We start from the raw sequence: 22,013 nt of genomic DNA on the forward strand, positions 1-22,013 counted from the left end.
GTGGAGGGTGTGGGGTGTGCTGCTTGGGAGACCCACGTCCCGAGAGAGAAGGGACAGTGCATTTGGAATGAGGAGCAATCAGTACTGGTGCTTGGTCCAGGTCAGGAGCTGAGGTCCAGAATATCTGGAACTGAAAATGAGACAATCTGCGACTTGGTTTGAGCACCTGTCCACTTCATAGATGTAGAGGGGTTTCATGTTTCCTCTAAACTAAGAGGTAAAGGCCCAAGTGGGAAGGTGGAGGGGGAATAAGGCGGTCAGCTTATTAAGGGGCCCAGAAAACCACCATGGACCCATTCTAAATGACTTTCCAAAATAATGTGACGGTCAGACTGTAGAAATCGTCACTGACTACAAGACTTCAGACTAGTCATAGAAAAAACCTGAGCTGGGACAAATGCTGCGACACCATTTATGAAAAAGGACACCAGAGACTCTTTTTTCCAAGGAAACTAAGCTATTTCAAGATATATAGAACCATCCCAACTCTCCTACAAGTCTTTTATTGAAAGTGTCTTAAAAGACTCTCACTTGCTGATAAAGTGACTTTGGTACCATTGATTGTAATAGGCTGGAAAGACTTGCCAAAATAAGTAGCAAATCCATGTGGGCAAATCAAATTGCCTTGAATATCCTCTACAAAGGATACAACCTCAACAAAGAGGTTGAAAAGAAACCTAAGTCTATTATGAAGTGTGTCTCTCACCCCCTCCACTGAGTGTTCACACTTCTCCCATCTGGGAGATGCCTCTCTGTCCCCAGGTGTAATACTAATAGACATAGGAAATCTTTCATCCCAACTGCAATAAAAAAACAACGTAAAAACAATTCAAACAATGTATCGTAACTATCTTCTCACTTATTTTGCTGTAACACTGTTGCACTGACTTCTTGGTTGGTAAAATGTTGTCCGTCTTTGTGATGTTATGCTGGGAGTGTGCTGTGAAACAAATTTCCCCAATGGGACAATACAGCTTGAATTGAATTGAACTGAATTGAATCGAAAACAAAAACTAAACTGGGGGTAGTTTGCAGTTTCTTGGGAAGAATAATCCCAAAAGGCAGAATGGAAGAAAAGACAACAAAAACACAGGAAAATCTTAGATACGATACAAAACCTCTGGGAAGAACAGGTGTTGCGGTTGGGGTGGAGACATATAAGAGTTTCTGGGGCGGTGCAGTGTGGTGGCTCTTTGGCTAAGGATCTGCGCCTGTGGCTTGAAGGGTGCCGGTTCAAATCCAGCAACCAGCAGAGGAATCCTACTCCGTTCGGCCCCTGACCAAGGCCCTTAACCCCAGCTGCTCCAGGGGTGCCAGATAAATGGCTGACCCTGTGCTCTGACCCCAAGCTTCTCTTTCCCTGCCTGTGTGTCTCATGGAGAGCAAGTTGGGGTATGTGAATATACAAGAAATTGTATGTGGCCAATAAAGTGATCTTATCGTTGTTCCAGAGGTGCAGGGAGACATCAGGAGAGCTGGAAGAAATAGCCGACACCACGGCAGCTGTGAAGAGCTGGATGTTCCTCCGGGAGAGAACAAGGTTGAATAGCTGCTTGCTCGACATGTTCTGGGGAGATGATGAGGCAGATGCCAAGCAAGTAGCGTGGGAGAGGCACAGGTGTAACAAAGACAAGCTCTCACAATGCAATGGCTTGCCAATAATCCCCATCTTCATCACTCTGTTCTCCTCCCCACTGATAGCTGGAGTGTGGTGAGCATACTGGTGCACTATGGCTGCTGTCGCATCATCCAGGTGGGGCTGCACACTGGTGGTGGTGGAGGGGATCCCCATTACCTGTAAAGCGCTTTGAGTGGAGTGCCCAGAAAAGTGCTGTATAAGTGTAAGCAATTATGAATTATGTTCTTGACAAATGGACTGCTGCACATGCTGCAGCAACCAAAAGAACCCTACAGCCCTGACACCTTGACTCCAACAATGAAGGGGTCTGATGTTTCCAATGTGTTGTGGGGTGTAATTTCCTGGCATGGTTTGGTGGGCTAATTCCCTTAGAAGGCAAAGTCAGTGCTAACAGCAGTGTTTCCTACAGTACCTGCCAGGAGGAGTGTCTACCAGGATGACAATGTCCCCATCCACAGAGCCCATGTGGTTGCTGAATAGTTTGAAGAGAATGACACAGATGTTAGCCATTAGTCATGGCCTTCTCAGTCACTAGATCTGAACCTCATTGACCTCTTATTGGAAATTCGGGAAAAATGTCTGAAATAGTTTCCCACAGCCATCAAACAGGGTTTGGCTTTGTTATGGAAGACAGGTGCAGAACAATTCCTGACCCTAGCAGACTGCAGGCTGTACTGGCCATACGTAGTGGCACCATGCCCCATTAAATGATTTTACATTTACATTGGTGTTTCCATTTTTGTCCGCTATCTTTAGGTAGGGATCTTAGTAGGAAACTGTGCATTCCAATGAATCAACAGCAGTATAAAAGTGTTTATAACCAATCTCTAATTATATCAAGTGAGAAAAAAAGTGAAACTGATCAATATTGCTGTTATAAAATAACTTTACATTATCCCACCATTTTGTACTCATCCAGACTGATATGTTCTGTAAAGAAAAGTGTAACATTAACTACAAATGACCATACACAACACATTTTCTATTGTTTCCAAAATACAGCATACGCATATCCACGAAATACAAGGCATTAAGTTTGATTTCACAGCAGTGAAACTATTCTGTAAATGAAAATTAAGCACACAAAGTAACCCAAATCAAATTGTGAAAGCTAGGTTACGGATGTATGCGACTTCATTTTTGTGCGTGCTGTTGATATAGCTACAGAATGAGATTTTCAGACATGCATTACAAACACTAATAGCTTGCACTTGCAGAAGATGGTTATCTACCAGGGTGCAGAGATGGCACAAGAGACAGAATGAGAAATAAAACAAGATAATGTGCATTTTACAATCTCAATGAGAGAGACCAAAAGGCTGAGTTTGTGCTTTGCATCAGCAGCAGGTGTAAAAGATGATTAAGGGCATTTTTCCTGTTGAAACAGCAAACCCTAAGATAATGTGATAAGCACTGCCTTTTGAATCTTTTCCATAAATGATTTATATCACCAGCTGTTCGCTCAAACACATCTCCAAAAACATCCTGTCTCTATATGCACTTTTCAAAATGTGTTTGTGTAACTGGCAAACATAGATGTGCCAGAAATCAATTCAGGTATGTTTTTTTCTTTGAACTGAAAGATACTGTTCTGAAAGTAAACACTAAGAAATGTAAAGAATAACTCAGTGCTTAACAACGGGCATAACAAGCCTACCCTATTACAGCCGTTATGTCAGCGACGGTTCCCATCTCCTTTTCCTATCACTCACCTCTGAGCCCCTGCAGATCCAGAGATAAAAATGGATTCAGACACTAATTTGTGCATCTGGTGTAAAATTACTTCTAGATGCCACTGTATGCATACTTTTAACTTCACAACTTAAAGCACCAAAATGAAAGGCAATACAATTATAGCTGATAACTTTACTGGCAATTGCAAACACGCAAATTAATTACTTTATTGGAGTACCATATAATAATTAATGAGGCCTTGGGACGGATAATATAAATAATTTACCCCCTGTAGTAGAAGGAACTATGAGAGGACGCTCACATTTTGGGCACTGTATTCCGACGTTGGTAGGCATGTCAGGCACTGAAAACAGCCAGTAGAACAGTATTTCACTGACATGAAATCCAGAGGCAAGATTCCTGTTCAGAGAAACTAAACTCCGACTCAGCATCATTGAATAAACAATCTTCAGTCTGACAAATGACTAATAACTGCTTTACTTTTAGAATTCTTCGTCACGACTACACATACTGTACATTAACCGCGTATGAACATATGTATATGTATATGCACATATACTACAAATGTATACTGTATATTAATGTTATAAATATATCATGCCTATTATAGTACATGAAGTATAATACGTGTGCCAATCGCGGCTGTATTTTCATAATCCTGCGCGAAAGACTTATTTTTTTTCAGTTTCGAATTTCACTTAGAAGTACAGTACTTTATGACGGTCTTGTACTCACAATACGTAATATCTCGTTAATGCTTCCCATCTGAAAAATATTATTATACTGCCACTATTGACAAAATGTATTCTTTGAAAGATGGAATATAATCTACAAGTGGATACCCTCGTTAGTTGTTTCAGGTGCCTAAAAGCTATTTAATGTGAAGTTTATAATTCCTTAATGGTTTTATTCTAATCGAGCCAATGAGAACTCCATTTATTTTTATAGAGATACGGTAATTAGCCTGCTTACCTTTTGTCCACATCCTTTAGGATTTTCATATATATTTTATGGGAGCCCGCTAAATTAGAATCCATTTGAAATTAACAGAAGCGCGTCCTCCGAAGTGCCGCAACTAGAAGAAGTAGTGACTACATTTTCGACCCGTGGCTTCGTTTATCATTTCCTCGAAATCATACACGCAATACTCCGCTCTTCTTCAGATCAGCTCATTGCGCGATTCCTCAGGTAGACAGGCGCTCCTGTACTTGTGGAGTTAGGAATGATCCCGAATAATAGTCTCCCCAGCGCCAGCTCTACACCTGTGGACGTTGTCCAATCTGTTAACACGGCGAACCGGCGAGAAAGCGCTCGCACAGCGAGCGACCAAGATCAATCAACAAGACGCCCGAAGCTTTGCAGTTTAGTATCGATGCCTTTCACAGCACGACTACTGTATTCTGGGCTCTTGTCCTCTTCCCACCAGTCTAAAGCATAACACCAGGGGGCACCTTTTAGCCAGCCCGATCGCCGCCCATCTAACATAAAAAAATATTGTAACTTAAGTTACTGTACATGCACGAAGACGTGCCTGTATATATTTCTTTCACAAGCTTTGAATAGCTGCTGTGTTTTTCTGGCGTTGTCTCGTTTCGCACCTTCCACAATAAGTGCTAATTTTCTCAGCTGTGTCTGTTTGACTTGATTTAGTTAAGTTTTTGTCCTTGTGACGCCTGTCTTTTACCGAGCGCAGGTAACAGAGTTGGGATTAGTAGATCTACAGTACGTTGCCCAGCATCCCCCTGAGAAAAAGACTCAGACTAAGTTGTCATGACTTCTGAGTACACTACACATCCAGGTGTTGCTGCACATTGGTGGTGGTGGAGGGGAGTCCCCATTACCTGTAAAGGGCTTTTAGTGGAGTGTCCAGAAAAGCGCTATATAAGTGTAAGCAATTATTATTATTATTATTATTATTATTATTATTATTATTATTATTATTATTATTATTATTATTATTATTATTATTATTATTACACAGCTGCCTCGCATGCCGGCTCTTTCTCTTGTGGAAAAGGGTTTTTATCCAGAGGGATGCTGGTAGCTGCTCATGAATGCGTTTGTATGGTACCCTGGATGAAATTTTTCGGCGTTAACATAAGTTTCCCTGGATACAGAACTTAAATTAAAGTGAAGGATATTTACAAAATTCCTTGAGTATACCGAAAATCACTGAATTGATTTCTCTGGGAACTATATTGTTCCATTATGAGATAAGGACGATGGGCGGCAATGAGACTATATCCAAGGGTCGATTGTCAGTAATTGGAGACAGCAGAAACGTGCTTCTCTTATCTCTTAAAGCCTGTATTTACTGCTGAAAGAAAAGTTGCATAGTGACAGATTTTGAATACAGGCCAGCTATGTTTTGCACATTCTAACATACTGTATGCCTCACATTGTTAAAGATAAACATAAACATCCATGTTACAAAAGTGAAATTTACAGGAGTGTAATGTTATATTTTTACTCTCCCCCCGCCATCAAATTTCAATAACAATAAAGACGGCTCCAAATTAAATGGATTGAGAGGAATGCAAAAAATCTTCTCAATCCAGTTAATGCAATGCATCCTGTCATCTGTGTTATTCTGATTAATCTCAGGATCAAACCCTTGCATTTAGTTTATTCATATTTTCCCCCTGCCCAGCAGTTTTGTTCACTGGCATGCTAATGATGTTGTTGTGTTCTGAATGACACCTATATTATTTAATATTTCCTAGCTTACCTCAGCATTAAGTCTAGGCTAGATTGGACTATTGTCGAACTTCTATTATTCAGGTGTGTATGAATAAAAGAAAAGAATGATTGCCTTGTTTGTTTTCCTCTTTCCACTCGAAGAGGAAAATGTTTCTTGTGGAAGTGTTTGATACATTGTCATTTCCTCCTGTGTCTGTTATCTGTGAATTCATCAACTGTTAACAGCAGTAATGACAGAAAGAAGAGAGATAACTCTTAACAAACTAAAACAGAATTGGTGACATACGGTTCTGAATGCTAGTGCAGATGGAAAAGCACTAGCATTCAACACTGGAAAAGCCCGCTCGAAGCAGAATATTTCTAAATGTGGATACAGGTAACCAAAATTCAAAAGAAGCAGATCCTTTAAAGTCAACAATTAGCTGCAGTAATCAAGTGGATCACAAGCCAGGAGACACCCCAGGACCAGCACTGGAAACCCCTGTTCTAAGGACAACCAAGATGCTCTTGCAAGTGGTGTTGGTGGACCAGTAAGAGGTGCTCTTTCTGGCCAAAGCATATCCACAGTGCAGAGGGGTGTGAATGTCCGCTTTCTGACTAAATTCCACTCTGGGCTCGCAAAATCTGTCTAAGTAAAAGTGAAAAAGTGTTTCAGTTGTTTCAGGTCTGTGCAGGAGGTGTGCTGGTGGGGGCTGCACTATAGTGATGGAAGACATTATCTCCTAAAATAATAACAACAACAACAACAACAACAACAACAACAACAACAACAACAATAATAATAATAATAATAATAATAATAATAATAATAATATTTGATGGCATCTGGCTTCCACAGAGAGATTTAATTGCATGTTGTTAATATGATATAATTTTAAATAATAAAGAAGGGATGCCTTACTGTAAATTTGTACATAGTGTAACTTGTGTGTTGTATGTTTATGTTGTGTGTAGTTTAGAGGGCATATTGTCATTATTAATTAACACCTGTATAATTGAGCGTGCCTGAATTATTACTCTTTTCTCCAAAGATGTGCCAGAGAACAGATAACTCATAGGCCTCTTATTATAGCAACCACTTGGGTATATTTTTGGCAAATATCTTGTACGAGTTGGGGGGTTAGGGTTATTTATTTTATGTATAGATTAACCTGCTCAGGCAATTCCTGATTTTCTCTATTTTTCACCCTTTTGTAACAGTATCAATGGGTTAAGAAATCCACACACTTTTACAAGGGGTCTCAGACTCTTTGGACTGTGCGATGTCGCGCGGGGTGAGAAGATCTTGAACACAGACAAACCCCACACACAAGATTGAAAGTGAAGAACAAGGTTTTTATTTTTTATTTATGCCAATGGCCTGGCAGATGCTGATCAATGACAAGTGCAGAGTGAAGCATGCAGGTAGCAGAGACATAAATGGAGTTTATAACAAAAGGTCAGGAAGGATGATAACAACCAAGCTCAATCGGACTCAGCTGTCAGTAATTAGCAAATCCTGACAATCCATTCCTCTCCCAAACGCTATAAATGCCTACGAGATCCCTATCTCTCTATCTTGCATCCCACCTCCACCCCATCTCCACCTCTGGAGCTGCCCCTCGGTCACCCTGCAGGGGGGTCCTGGTCTCCTTGTCCTCTGACCGGGAGGCAAGCCCTCAGCCAAGAGGGTTAAGCCACAATTTCGCTCCATGATACTTTATTCTTGGGTGTTTGTCATTCCTCGTGAAACTACAGTAGCTGATGCATTCAAGTTAGACTAAAAGTGGCTTTTGGCATTACCCTTTACAGACTTAGACACAAAACTGAATGTGCAAGTTAATTGTGTGTGACCCTCTCCATGACACTGTGTTCATTTCAGAAGAAATGGATTTTCTATGAGGATTAAAAGTATCACAAGCTAACATATCCTATGAAATGTAAGCATGCACCTCATTTTTATTTATTATAAATGCTTCCCAAGAAATTGAACTTTTCTGGTGACTGCATAAAGTAACACACACTACACAAAGATATTTACAGTGTATACAGTGCAAAATAATTTTTCTATCAACATTTGCATAGCCACTCTTTTATGAATTGGATACAGGTAACAACCTAATAATATAGAAGCATGACTTAATTTAAAATGCATTTATGCCTTTTTATACTAGTTGTAGTAACCAGCCTAAAGCAAACTCGTCAGTGTTTTCAGAATTTGTTTATTTATGACCAGAAAATTGTCATGCAGTCTTGCATTATTGCATGTTCGACACAGAAAATGAATTAGATTAGCAGATAATGATCACCTCAAACTGCGCTGCCTTTGAAAAAGGTGGAAAAAATAAAAAAGGTAAATAAAAAGGTGAAGAAAGGCAATCTAATTTTATCTTCCAGGAATTCTCCTTTGGCAAATTACTACCCCTGAGTCTATTATAATTTTACTTCTCGGAAATAAGATCACTCTTTATTATGGTAAAAGTGGTGCTTGAAGACAGTGAAACCAGTGCGTGGATCTATTAGCTTCTGTCTACCACCTCCAGAGTGGCAGCTGTCATACACAGTGGAAGACGTTTTTTCCTGCTATTCTGTCCTAAATATCTGTTTCTGTCAGATGTGCTGTGTTGTTAAAGGTCAAATAAGGCCAATTTGCAAAAAATTAAAAAATGCTTTACCTTAACAGTGAGTGACGTATGTCCAGCTCATGCTTCAAAGTATGTCAAATACTGTGTAAAACATCAAAATCCTTGGATCCTGAAATAGTACTCAACTCTGTGACATGAAGATGTCTAAAGCACATACTGACTCAAACTATACTGTGCATGACAGCATAGAGTCCATATTGAAACAAGTGTTCTTTGACATTTCAGTCCAGATACAAATATTTTTAATTTTTGTGTCAGGTATTGCAATATACAGTATATACAGTACAATATAAAGATATTAAATTATGTAATATTTGAATTTTTATGCAAAAGTTCAGAATAATAGGTAAAAGTTTTAAATTTATTTTTATAAATTAAAAAACAAGCTTTAGTGGCATAGCATGTTACACATGTATTGCCAAAGCAGTAAAATTAAATGAAATAGTATTACAGAATATTAGCAGTGTACAAATATGTTGAAGTGCAATATTGTGTATAGAAACTTTCTGTATTTTAAATTCACTGTCCAGTAGGATTTGTTCTCAGTTATAGTTTGCATTTTGGATCCAGGATTGTATTGTGGAGCTCAGTGATGCTAATTTGATTTATTTTTTAAAAAAGCTGTTTTTCAAATTGGGCCAAAAGTCATGTTTTGTGCAGCTTTGGATGTGCCAGCTACCGTCAGTCGTGGACCTTGATTTGAGTGTTCTATGGGTTCAACTATTGTAAAGTGCACCAAAAAATGTTGTTTCATATTTCAGAATGATTTGTTCTGGTCTAGTGTGGTCTAGTGTGGTGTGCACTGGTCTAGTGTGGTCTGGTGTGCTCTGGTCTAGTGTGCTCTGGTGTGCTCTGGTCTAGTGTGCTCTGGTGTGCTCTGGTCTAGTGTGCTCTGGTGTGCTCTGGTTTAGTGTGCTCTGGTGTGCTCTGGTCTAGTGTGCTCTGGTGTGCTCTGGTCTAGTGTGCTCTGGTGTGCTCTGGTTTAGTGTGGTCTTGTCTGGTGCTCACATTCCAATGTATGTCTCTTGAACAAAGGCTCTGCCTCCCCCTGAACATGATCTGTATCACAGGGTGTTTTAGCCCAGGTGGGGGGTGTTTATTTGAAAAGTGCTTCACTTGGCTTCAAAACCAAAAATAAAAGCCTCGCTCCCTTTCTGGAGCACTGACTTTTATGTTCCTCACTACCAGCTATCTAAACAACAAACAACATCCAGGCAGTCTTCTGGTTTCATTTCCTCCCTCTCTCTTGCTTTTCAGAAAGGTCATAGACTTTCCCCGGTCTTTTCAACCTGCTCACACTGCTTCTCAGCTGGAAACTGGAGTTTGCAGACAGGTTTCTCTGGAACCCATACTCCTCAGTGATCTGGCTCCCTATATTCCCTTTAAAAACCCTCTTAAACCCACTGTTCATCCCATCATGCCTTCATTCTGTAACACAACACAAACCTCACATGCCACCTGCAGGTTCAGTCACAAACAGCACCTAACAATCAGAACAGTCTGTTTCTGTAACCTTGTATGTATCAAAAGTTTCTTTACCACAAGAAAATACCAAAATAAAGTTCTATGTCTGTTTCTTTTATTTTTGCTGATAAAATGATCCATGTGACTCTTCCCTTTGATGCAGTGTGGGTCAAGTAATTCCCATTTCAGATTCTCAGTAATACAGTATCTGGTCCAATGTATTGTGCCGTAGTGTTCCTGCCATAAACAGTAAAGATATCACTTACGTTTTATGCCAATATGTAAATTCAATTACAGCATCTCATATGTGTAGTATCTGCAACCTGTATATGGAAGATGAGGATGAAATTACTGCTATATTTTCATTTTGGGGACTTTAACGATGCAAAAAGTGGAATTCTGCTGTACAGTACAAATGAGAAAGTAAAACTCAAAGTCAAATTGTCACTGTATATGTGCCTTCATTCGGATTCATTGCTTGTATGATAAGTGCTTTTGCAGCAGTAATGACAAATTAAACTATAAGTATTATTTACCAATTGTACAGCAGAAGCCTGTATTAAGGATTTCTTGGAATACAAGTTTACTTGTCCTTGTACAATATTCATACTGTACGAAATTTTCAGTAATGATTCTTTCTTTATTCTTTATTACCACACAATAGTTGGTGGGATTTACTTTCGGTACAGCAAAGAACACAGATGAGACAAACATTCAACATATTTAGTACACATTTAAATAGGACAGAAGACAAAACATCATCACATACATATGTAAACAAAGTTCCATATAGCAGCTTAATTATACTACGAAATTCAGAGTTCAACGTGAGTTCAAAGCTCGTATGGCAGTGGGAAAGAAGCTGAGGTTGAAGTGGGCAGCCCTTGAGAGGAAGGATTTGAAACATTATCCAGAAAGGAGAAGCTGAAAGAGATTACAAGCTGGATGAGAGGGGTCTGAAATGATTTTCTTGGCACGATTTGGAGGTGCGACTTGAGTAGAGAGATGAAACGGAAGGGAGTTAGAGAATGATCATGTCCTGTATATGTACCAAGCTAACAAAATGAAAAGTAGGGCAAGCACAAACTTGAAGAGGAACTCAAGTGCTGCACCAGGCAAAATCGATCCTGAACAGCCCACAGGAAACAGCCTGGCCGCCTGGCGGCCCGTGCTCCGCACGTACAGGGAACAGGAACAACAGGCAAAACAAGGGCAGCCAATGAGCACAAGCAGAGCTGAGAGGCCACATGCAGCCGCTGAGTCTTCACAAGAAGCCAGGGACCGAACAGCTCTGATCGCTGTGGGGAGTGCAGGGAGAACGAACATACAGTAGCAGCACACAACATGTGTGCATAGCAAACATGGTCAAAAAGAGAGGGGGAATAAAATATAGAATGGTAAGAGGTAAGATCACATTATTAGCCATATACAAGTTATTATATGAGGAATTTGTCTTTTCGCATACCCCAACTTGCTCCCCATGAGACACACAGATGGGGAGAGAAGCTTGGGGTCAGAACTCGGGGTCAGCCATTTGTACAGCAACCCTGGAGCATTTGGGTTTAAGGGCCTTGTTTCAAGGCCCAAAGGAGTAGGATTCCTCTGCTGGCCACAGGATACGAACCAGCAACATTCTAGCCACAGGCACAGATCCTTAGCCAGAGAGCCACCACACTGCCCCACAAAAGGTGCACATTCCATGAGTGAATACTGTATAAGTAACTAACCTGCAGAGCTCTTATAAATGTAAGGCCATAGATAATTCTCAATGCACTGATATCTCAGGACAGTGCAGGACTACTATATATTAAATTTAGCTTCTGTTCCACTTGTCCTGAATGAAAAAAAAAACTATTAACCAACCAAAGGAATTTGTGAGGCATGACCAAGCATTACAAAGGCCGTCTTAGATTTGTATAGGAATCCAATTTTAGTACAACAGATGCAGAAGGCAGCACATGAAAAATTATGCTGCTTTCCTCTACTTCTGTGACTGTAAAATAGCACGCACATCCTTCCAAACACTACTTACAGTATTCCACCTACACGATCAATTATGAGTGAGAGATAGTTTGAGAGGTGACAAACGTTTTATCCTCCTGACGTAGTTTTTTCTTAAAACAAGCTAAATCATTACAGTATATAGGTATCTATTCTGGAGTGTTGGAATCTAAATAAAAATGTTATTATAAAGAGGCAAACAATATTGCAGAATTTAAATTTCTGACTCTATTAATTGTGATTTACCACATACTATACAAGAATTGCAACACAACTCATACAGTTCTCTTCAAATTGCAAGCTTTGTCTTAAGAAGACCTTAGCATTTTTGTCTTATGTATGGAGTTTTTTATGCAAGGTACACCTCAAGAGGCTAGAAAGATTATGTTTTAGATAACTGGGTCCAATTTATGACAACCAAGAGTCCTTTTTCGGGCATTTATTTTATCCATGCTCAAGAAAGGCCAAGACAATAGATTTTATTTTATATTTACTCAAACTTCACAGATGAGTACCAAACAGTCTCATGGATAGATCAACCCACCTTTACTGTTGTTTTCTACAAACAAGAGGAAAGCAGTTAATGAGTTAAATAAGCCAATAGATAAAATGGATTTTGCTTTTGTTCACAGTGCATGTATGTAATGCCACTGTGTTGTGTGGAAGTTTGAGGTGGAAGGTCTGAGTTGTTTTCTGAATACCTGACTTTTCCACGAGATGGAGTGACAGTGTTGTAAAGATGGCCGCCCCAGCACCAGAGTTTGCCGTTACTAAGCAGCTAAGAGACATCCGGTGTTTGTTTAGCAAGTGTCAAAATGCTCATTGATGAATTCAAACAGACATGCTTCTTGCTTATCAGAAGCTTCTCTAGTGACACAATACAGAAGGTGAAGCAGACAAAAACGTTTGGTCATAGTTATAATTTCTCACATACTGTATACATTTCTGAATATTATATATAATCCCCTTCTCTCCCTCACATCCCTTCTCCACCCATCTCCACCTTTGCAGATTGGTCACTCCTCACTCCTCATGGGGGTCCAGGCCTCCTCATCCGGTGGCCAGGAGGTCAGCCCGCAGCCATGCGGATGAAGTCAATTTTTACTGTGACTCAACCTTTCAATTCATTTAAATCTTCTTGGGTGTTGTTTTTCCTAGTGAAGTGTAACACACTCCCCATGACTGTGAACCACATGATGCTTCATCCCAGAGTCCTTCTGCAGCATGACAAAGTGCACCACACACAGTGGGGACTACTAGGACCACGCACTGAGCACGTCTGCTTGTGTGCTGCTAAGTTGTTACCTCACCATCTGGACCAAAACCCTTCAGATATTTATTTGCTTAACCCAATCAAAGAGGTCCTCTGAGGTTGCAGCTTCAGTGGTGTTGGAATGAGAGCAACTCAGATACCAACAAGTATTTTTTTATTACTAGGGCAACCTCAAGAGTGTGAAGTGGTGATAGAAGAATGTGGAATTGTGAAAACAGGTCATGCCGCCTGTTAACCAATTTTAGAGGATATTTCACGAATTAACTTTACTTACTGTGTCACATTTCTGCACATCGTTCACAACCACATACAGTACATAGAATATTCCACAACAAAATAAGATCTTAAAATATGTGTTTCTTTGATGTGTGAATATTGTGTTTCTGCACTTTTAAAAACTTGATACAGAGATACATAAAGATCTCTCAATTCACCATTTTATTTATTTTTTCTACAAGAGAACAATCTGTGCTTCTCCATACTTTGTTTTTAGGAGTTTAATGATACAGTATTAATAGCACGTTGGGTCAGATTGCTGATCTTTAAACTAAATGAAGCTGTTGTTTAATTAAGGTGTCCACTACTGGAAATAAAACGAGAACTGCAGGCCCAATTTCTCTGACCAGTTATTACATCTCGGCAACTAAAAAAAAATAATTGACGTTATAGAAAACTTTTATGAATTTCAAATTAAGCAAAAAATCATGAGCTTTGTGAAAGTATTGTAAGTCCCCATTTTGTCGCAGACTCGCATTTGAGTTCCCACAAATTATAATGATAAACTTTATTTTATATAGCGCCTTTAAAGGTGGCTTCTCAAAGCGCTTTACAGAATGACAACAATAACAAAAAAAATACTCAATATATACACAACGGAAATACACAATGAGAGGAGACAGTGGATGGGGGTATGGAATACGGGAGGTGCAAAGAGGTAAATAACAGAACCAAACCAGTTACAGTAGGTTAAGGCCATTCTAAAGAAGATGACTTTGAGGCTAGAGGTGGAGAGTCAGGCTATAATGGCTCAGACAAGTACTGAGGTACAGAACCTTTTAGGTGCGCATGAGGATTTTGAAGTCGACATGAAACCTGACAGGAAACCAGTGCAAGAACTCCAGGATAGGAGTAATGTGATCAGTTGAACTAGATCTGGTCAGGATTCTGGCTGCCGAATTCGGAACATACTGGAGTTTGTTCAAAATTTAGAAACCAAGCAAATAGAGTGTTACAGTAGACAAATGTGTTGAACAGCTTTTCAGCAACAGTTAGCAATAACATAGGAAGTAGTCTGGTGATATTTCTGAGGAGAAAGAATTATATTTTAACAATTTCTTGCACATGTGGGTCAAATGTCGAGCCTGAATCAAATATTGCCCCCAACTTTTTTAATTTTGACTGAAGCTCAAGTACAGTAACATCCACAGTTAGGGTTACAGCATTGGCTTTACAAAGTTGATAGGGGGTGCCAATAAGCATGACTTCAGTCTTGTTTCAGTTTAGGTTAAATTTTGAGTCATCCATGTTTTTATGTCAGAGGTGCAATTAGAGAGAACAGAGACAGTCACATCAGTGTCAGGTTTAGTATGGACGTAGTTTTGAGAATCATTAGCAGAAAAAATATAACTGAGACCATCTCAGATATAATTTTTAGTTAGTTATAACATGCCATCTTAAAAGCTAACCAAGTGGAAACTTGTAAGTGTTGAAAAGTAGGGGGCCCAGTATTGAGCCCTGAGGAACACCAGACTTAATGAGTCCAATTTCAAATGTGACAGCCATCAGTGAGACTTGAGCCATTTAATTGCAACATGATGCGGCCCTTCCTAGTCACCATAATGACTAATGAAATGTGATATACGAGCGATGTGGTTCCGCAGACATTTCACTGCCTAAATGTTCCAATCTGCATGCAGTTAACAAGTTAGTAGTATTTGTTGGCAAAACCGTCTTGAAATCGAAAGCAATATTTCTAATGGATTAAAAGGTGTCTTCACAAGCCTGCTTTTTTACAATGTCATATGGCAAAAACACATTACTGGATATTTTGTTGCCTTGTTCTAAATCACAGAACATGGCACTGAGATTGGAGGTTGGGTTGTAAATTGGAGGTTTTACAAGTTAATGTGTACATTTGACTTTTATTGTGATTTGAAATACACTCATCAATGCTGATTCTTTCTAACCCCGAACCACAAAAAATAGCTCTGCAGTTCCCCTTTAAAACAGCTTTCAATGTTTGAAATTTTAGATATAATTATAGCTAATGCTTTAGCATGATATGTCTGTATGAAATACAAAATTGTGCGTCTGCCCTTAGGAAATAGGCATGGTCATGATTCCACATCGTTTTGTTTTTTTTTGCCTTCAGAGCCTGTCAAACATTTTCACTGCAGGGTGTAGGGCAAGCCTTCAGACAGTTTTAATGAGAGCCAAAAGGAGGAAAAGCATCTCACTTCCAGCACATTAGTGTTGGAATACAGCTTTGATCTTATGAATATTAAATCTGAGAGGGTAATGAACACAGTGTAGTTTGTTACTTGTCATTGTTCCTAAATGTCTTTAAAAGGATGTCTTGTCTTTGGAAGATCAATATGAATATGTACATTAGCAGCTATGAAAGCATAAGAACATAAGGTTACATATGAGAAGAGAGCATTTGGCCCATTTAGCCATTTTGGTAGTTAGTAGTTAATTGATCTAAGCCTCTCATCTAGCCTTTTCTTGAAAGAAACCAGGGTATCTCCATTTCTAGGTATTAACTGAACTTCCACTCAGTTTGCAGTTGCTCTCTCAAGTTTGTGTTTCACTGTTCATTAACATTTAAAGACATTTATGAAAAACTTTATCAGCTTTTCATTTTTTTGTTTAGGTTTTCCTTCTCTGCTTATTATTAAAACCCCGTACAAAATTCCTGTAGAGTGCAGGCGTACACAGTATGAAAGCCGCAGGAGAGCTCTTATGTATCTAACTGATCTAACAGGGCAAGATGAGACTGTGAAGGTAGAGGTCACGACTTCACTTCTCTCTAAACCTTTTCAAGAGAAAAAATTAACAGTTGGAGAAATAACAGTTTCCTTTTTCCTTTTTTCCTCTTGCTTTTTCCACCAGCAAGAGGCCAGTGGCCAGTGGATACTACTGCCTAGTAACATGTGTGTGTGTGCAGACACCTGGAGCTCAGGGACGCCTGAGTGGATCAGTGGATCAGGAAGGTGCAATCCTGGATCTGACTGCTCACACTACACAGAACGTCTCATTCAAGAGATAAGATAAGATCACTTTTTTTGGCCATATATAATGTTCTTGTATTTGACATTTGTCTTTTCGCGTACCCCAGCTTGCTCTCCATGAGACACACAGACAGGAAGAGAAGCTGGGGGTCAGAGCGCAGGGTCAGTCGTTTATACGGCACCCCTGGAGCAGCTGGGGTTAAGGGCCTTGCTCAGGGGCTTAACAGCTGCAGGATTCGAACTGGCAACCTTCCAGCCACAGGTGCAGATCCTTAGCCACCACCCCGCTGTTTATGTGCATGTTGTCTATTCCTAGGTGCTAAATATATATAGTTTGCTAAAAGGCTCAAAAATAGTGTAGCGCATTCACCTGGTGCTGTGGCCGAAGAGCGCCCGGCTGGGGTGCGCGGCGAGGGGCAGGACGGGAGTGGTAGTGGTCAGGGCGGGGACGAGGAAAGCCGCTGACCAGTGCAGCTGACCCACTGCGAAACGGGCGTACAGTCTGCTAAAATCGCCCGGATTCGTGTAAATAGTTCCCTGGTTTCGCACCCCTGTTATACTTGTATCCAATTGCCACCCTATGCCTGTGTAGCTACCCGAATAGACACCAGTGTGTTGCTCTCTCTTGTCTCTCTCTGGCGCTTGCGGGCTCAGGAGTGCTGTGCTGGCTGTGCTGAAGTTCAATTAAAGCTCTGTTTTCTTTACTCCATCTTCACTGAACTCGAAACTATAACAATATACAGTATATGCTTTTTAAGGAATCCTTTCATCTCAATTTGCTCCAAACTGTGGTGTGTAATGGACATATAGTACAGTTGGTCAGATTAAAATCGAATTAGATTTTTTTTTAAATGGAAAGCGTCTATGGTATACAGATTCTGTGTAATGCATTTTGTATACATCCTAATTCTTTTTAAAAAGTACATATTCATCCCATACCCTGAAAATCGTTTTTCATAGAAACAACAGCATGGGTCATGTTTTCATTGTGTGTTTATATAGACAAGCTCTGCACCTCAGTAAACCAGACTATCATGAGGTTAAACGCTTCCCAGTGCAGATAGCAAACTATTCCTCAAAATTGTACAGTTATTGTACATTTGAGCAGATAAAATGTTTACACTTTAGAATAAATGAGTTTTGCTGACTGAACATGAAACTCATCTATTACTTGTCCATGTTAATTTATGTTGCCTTACACAGATGGCTGATTTAATGCATCGTCACCCAGAGTCACTGTCTGTTTTACGAGTTGTGCTTTTGCAATTTGAAGGATGTGCATTTCATGCAGCTTTGTACTGGTTTACTATGGTAATAAACAAAAGAACTTCAGATGAAAGTGTTCAAACAAGCAAAGTCTTAAAGTATTTGTTTAAAAGATACTATTGAAACCCAGATCTGTTGGGATTAATGTGTCACTGTACAGCTGTTGAAGGGGTGCAAAACATAAATACTGTACAAGCGCAAGCAAAACCATTTGCAAGTCTATCTGTGTGGGTGAGCTGAAAACATCAATGAGCTGTTGAGACTGTTCATCATCCAAAGTTATCTCTCCCCAAGACCATAACTGTGAGATGCTTATTCAGATCACATCAGCGCCACTATCAGCCCAGGTCTTCAATGAGTCGTGACAGATTTTAGTGCCATTCAATGGGGGATAAAATAAGAAAATACATGCCTTGTACAGCTGTAGTTGGAATTTATTTTAATCTAATACTATTTCTCAGAGACACATTACCCTGTTGTGAAAAAAAATTGAGAATGAAGAAACTGCTCATCTGTGGCAGCTGTGGGAGGTTCAGCAAAGCCTTTTGCATGGAAATCTCCTTGCAGCCTGAAACACCTATTTAACACTTACGCATGTCTAAAAAGTACAGCATCACAACGGCCCAAGACAACTCATCATCACTTGCAGTTGCTGAAATACAGATAATCTATTCTAGGGCAACGAAGAACTGTGAATGAGGCTCTCGGCCACATGAATAAAACTAACATCAGACAGCACAAAACTTAAAAAATACAAATATTAGAAAATAATTGCTTGTTTCAGTAAATCAAACAAAACTTGAAATCTGTCGAGTCAGATCAAGATTTTAAAATTGGAGCTACAATTCTTATAATCAAAGAAATAAAAGTTTTAAAACTTTTTACCTATTGGAGATCATTGCCTGAAATCCTGTATTGCATTATTACATACATATTGACTTATATAATAATACTGTTATGAACTGGAGATGTTTTTTTTAAAACTAATATTTCATATTCCTGTCTTTACCTTATTGACTTAATTGCTTTTAAAATTACCTGTCATTAATTCAATTCAATTCAAGATGCATTATTGGCATGACCAATGAGTAAAATCAGTGTTGCCAAAGCAAAACAAATGCAATTCACATAAAACAAAAATTTACAGACATTTACAATAAAGACACAATCAGAAGATATGTACATACTGTATAAACATATGGAAGATTATTGGGAGACAGGCTCACTGTTCCTGTGACAGGTCACATACTGGGCTGCCAGTTCAACTGAGTTCCCTCCTCCCTCTCCCAGTAGGATTGGGAGTGGTTGTGAGTCTGGCAAGTGTGGAGATTTCTACATTTAGGGAAGAATGTTTGTCTAATCCCAGAATGTTTGTCACAGTGCAGAAGGAAGTGCGCCTCTGTCTCTAGTTCTCCCCACTGGCAGTGGGAACACAGCCTGTCCTCTCTGGGCAGCCAGGTCTGCCTCTGGCCCCCAGTTTCTATGGCCAGGCTGTGGTCACTGTGCCAGCACTTCATCAGGGTCTGTTTCTTTTTGCTGTTACTTATCTTGGGCAAATATTCCGCTAGTGTGTATTTTCTATTTAGGATTCTGTAGCATTCCAGTTTCTGTTATGTTTGTGTTTGTGTGTGCCAGTGTGTCAGATATTGCAGTTTGATTTGTGCTGTGATGTGGTTGATGTGGTTGTCCTGAGGCTGGCTGGTGTCGGTCTGGCTCGGGCCAGTGAGCCTCAGAACCAGCTGGCTCAGGGGGCTCTTTGTCGGGCTCAGCTCTTAGCTCAGCAGGGCCCTGTGGTGGTAGGAGTTTTGGTCGCTGTTTTTTAAGTGTACCCAGTACTTTATTATTCTCTTCTGTATGTTTATCAATAATGGGTACTGGCCTAATTTGGCCCTGCACCCGTTGTTAGGTGTTTATCTCTGCAAATGGAGGATATTTCTATAGATCTCCATGTGCAGAGTTTCCATGGGGTGTTTGTCCCATTTAAGGTCATCCTGGTCTGTGAGGGGACCCCACACTTCACTGCCGTATAGGGCAATGGGCTGCATTATTTCAGCATCCCCTGTTATAGTTTTGTTTAGGTCTAAGAATCATGCAGTTTGGATATGTACCCCATATTAATATGATAATATTTTAAGAAGTTTTCAAAGTTTATCTTTGTAACTGTTTTTACTGTGCGTCGTGAATACAATTCTTCACCTCATGTCCCTGCTATAAACATGTGATAGGAGGCTTTTCAAAAGTGCATTTTGCTTTAATTTGAAAAATAGTATGACTGGTTCATTAGGGATACACCTAAACACATCAAATTTCAAATAATTTTGATATTAAGTTGACGTTAAAACATAATAAAGTTTACAATGGAGAGGATGCCATGGGGCTATTTAGTAGCCTGTTTAGTAGTGAGTAGGATCTCATCCAGACCTACTTATGTTTCTTTCCAAAAGAAGGAATTACTTTATTTTATTTTTTTCTCCAGCAACCCTTAAATCGCTAAATAAAACCTGGTGACTCAGTGCAGAAGCATTTTCAAATGCTGCCAGTTGCTGAAGCAGGTCCATGGTTTTTTTTTCCTTGATACTGTATATGACTCCAGAAGCGCAATGAATCAAGACAATCATTGCTGACTTTGCAATCACACCTTTTTTATCTTCTATTAATGTGTCTCCTGGGCAGTGCCTGACTGTTAGTCATGCAGGGTTTACAGTATGCTGCTGCGAAAATTATATTTATTTATGGTCATGTTTACAAAACAGTCTTGTTTCACCTGTGCTTTTTATAACTGAACGCATGCGAGTGAATAGACTGCATGGTAACAAATGAATGTTCACAGGAACATTAGTCATTGGACAGTGTCTTCATGCTGGAATAACTTCCTTGAGTATGCATTCTGTTTGGTAAAAATAAGTCATAATCTGAATTACATGTCATATTCTCCTGATTTGCTCTGAAACAAGTATAAGAGAATTTCCACATATACTGTATTCATTATATGTCATGATACGCTGTACTATGTCAGTATGGAGTGATAATACAGTATTCTCTTCAATTACTTTTGACCAGTAGCTGGGGGGACCTTTTACATAGCCAGTTGGAAAGCTACGATCACTTGGTTATGTTTTTGCTACATTTTGCTCTTTAAAACAGCCTGTGCACAGCATACAGTAGGACCTGGGTCCAATCTATTAAGACAGGTGGGGAGAATTGGATCCACCCTGGGCTATAGTGCTACTGCTGACAACAAAGATGTATTATCTCCACTTATCAAATGAAACATGTTTGGGGAAGACAAAAATGCAACTGAAAGGATCCAATTAGGCTGCTATCTTAAATGAATATCTTCCTTCGTGATTGGTTCATTACAATGAGTACTGCATTTGAGCTTTACACAATCAACAGGCATATGAAGTTTATTAAAAACATACAAAAATAATACTTACAATTGAATGATATATTATGGCACTACATAGCATTACAAAGGGGATGTCTTTCAGTCTAATAGTTTTCATGATGCTCATTGAAAGTCTACAACGCATTGGTAAGAGCTCATGAAGAATCTACTTAACACATACAGAGCCACTCTTGAATCAGTTCCACGAAAGGCATCACAAGACTAATTCTTTGCCGTAAATAGATTTGTCCTCAACAGACAGATTAAAGGAAAGGAATCTGTAGAACTTAACTAGGAGACTTTGAAGAGACTTAATACAAGCAAATGTAAAATTTTGAAATGTGCTGGCACAGTAATCGCAGATGATTACAAGTGGAAACGAAGAGGCGGTACCTTTAGGACTGAAATCAGGAAGCACTTCATTGAACATACTGCACAGTCACGCTGCTCTGGGCAGAAAATGTGATTTTCTAACACTCCTTCAAGAAATGGTTGGATGAGATCATTTTGTCAGTAGGCTACTAACAACCAAACAATGCTCCCAGTATTCCTATCTTCTTTAATTTTAACTGGTGTACAGTATTTTCCTGAAGTCAATGCTTCAGAATCTTAACTGTGATTCTGTGAATAGCTCTTCAGCAAAAGTAGTGATAATTTTTGCACTAGTCTTGTCTAGTGGTGAACAGTGGAGAGATCCCTCTTTAATCCCCACAGTTAGATTTCTCCCCTTTAT

At 39.6% G+C, this 22,013-nt stretch overlaps 1 protein-coding gene across 2 annotated transcripts in view; it reads right to left on the reverse strand.

Annotated features, from left to right (window-relative positions):
* Positions 1-4,730, reverse strand: part of LOC102692256 (5-hydroxytryptamine receptor 1E) — a 28,957-nt gene extending 24,227 nt beyond the window's left edge. For both annotated transcript variants that reach the window (XM_069186145.1, XM_006626146.3), the window contains exon 1: positions 4,307-4,730. The gene's annotated coding sequence lies outside the window, so the exon portion shown is untranslated. The remainder of the gene's footprint in view (positions 1-4,306) is intronic.
* Between the last annotated feature and the right edge of the window lie 17,283 nt (positions 4,731-22,013).

The sequence above is a fragment of the Lepisosteus oculatus genome, chromosome 2, assembly GCF_040954835.1.
Source record: "Lepisosteus oculatus isolate fLepOcu1 chromosome 2, fLepOcu1.hap2, whole genome shotgun sequence".
Taxonomy (NCBI): domain Eukaryota; kingdom Metazoa; phylum Chordata; class Actinopteri; order Semionotiformes; family Lepisosteidae; genus Lepisosteus; species Lepisosteus oculatus.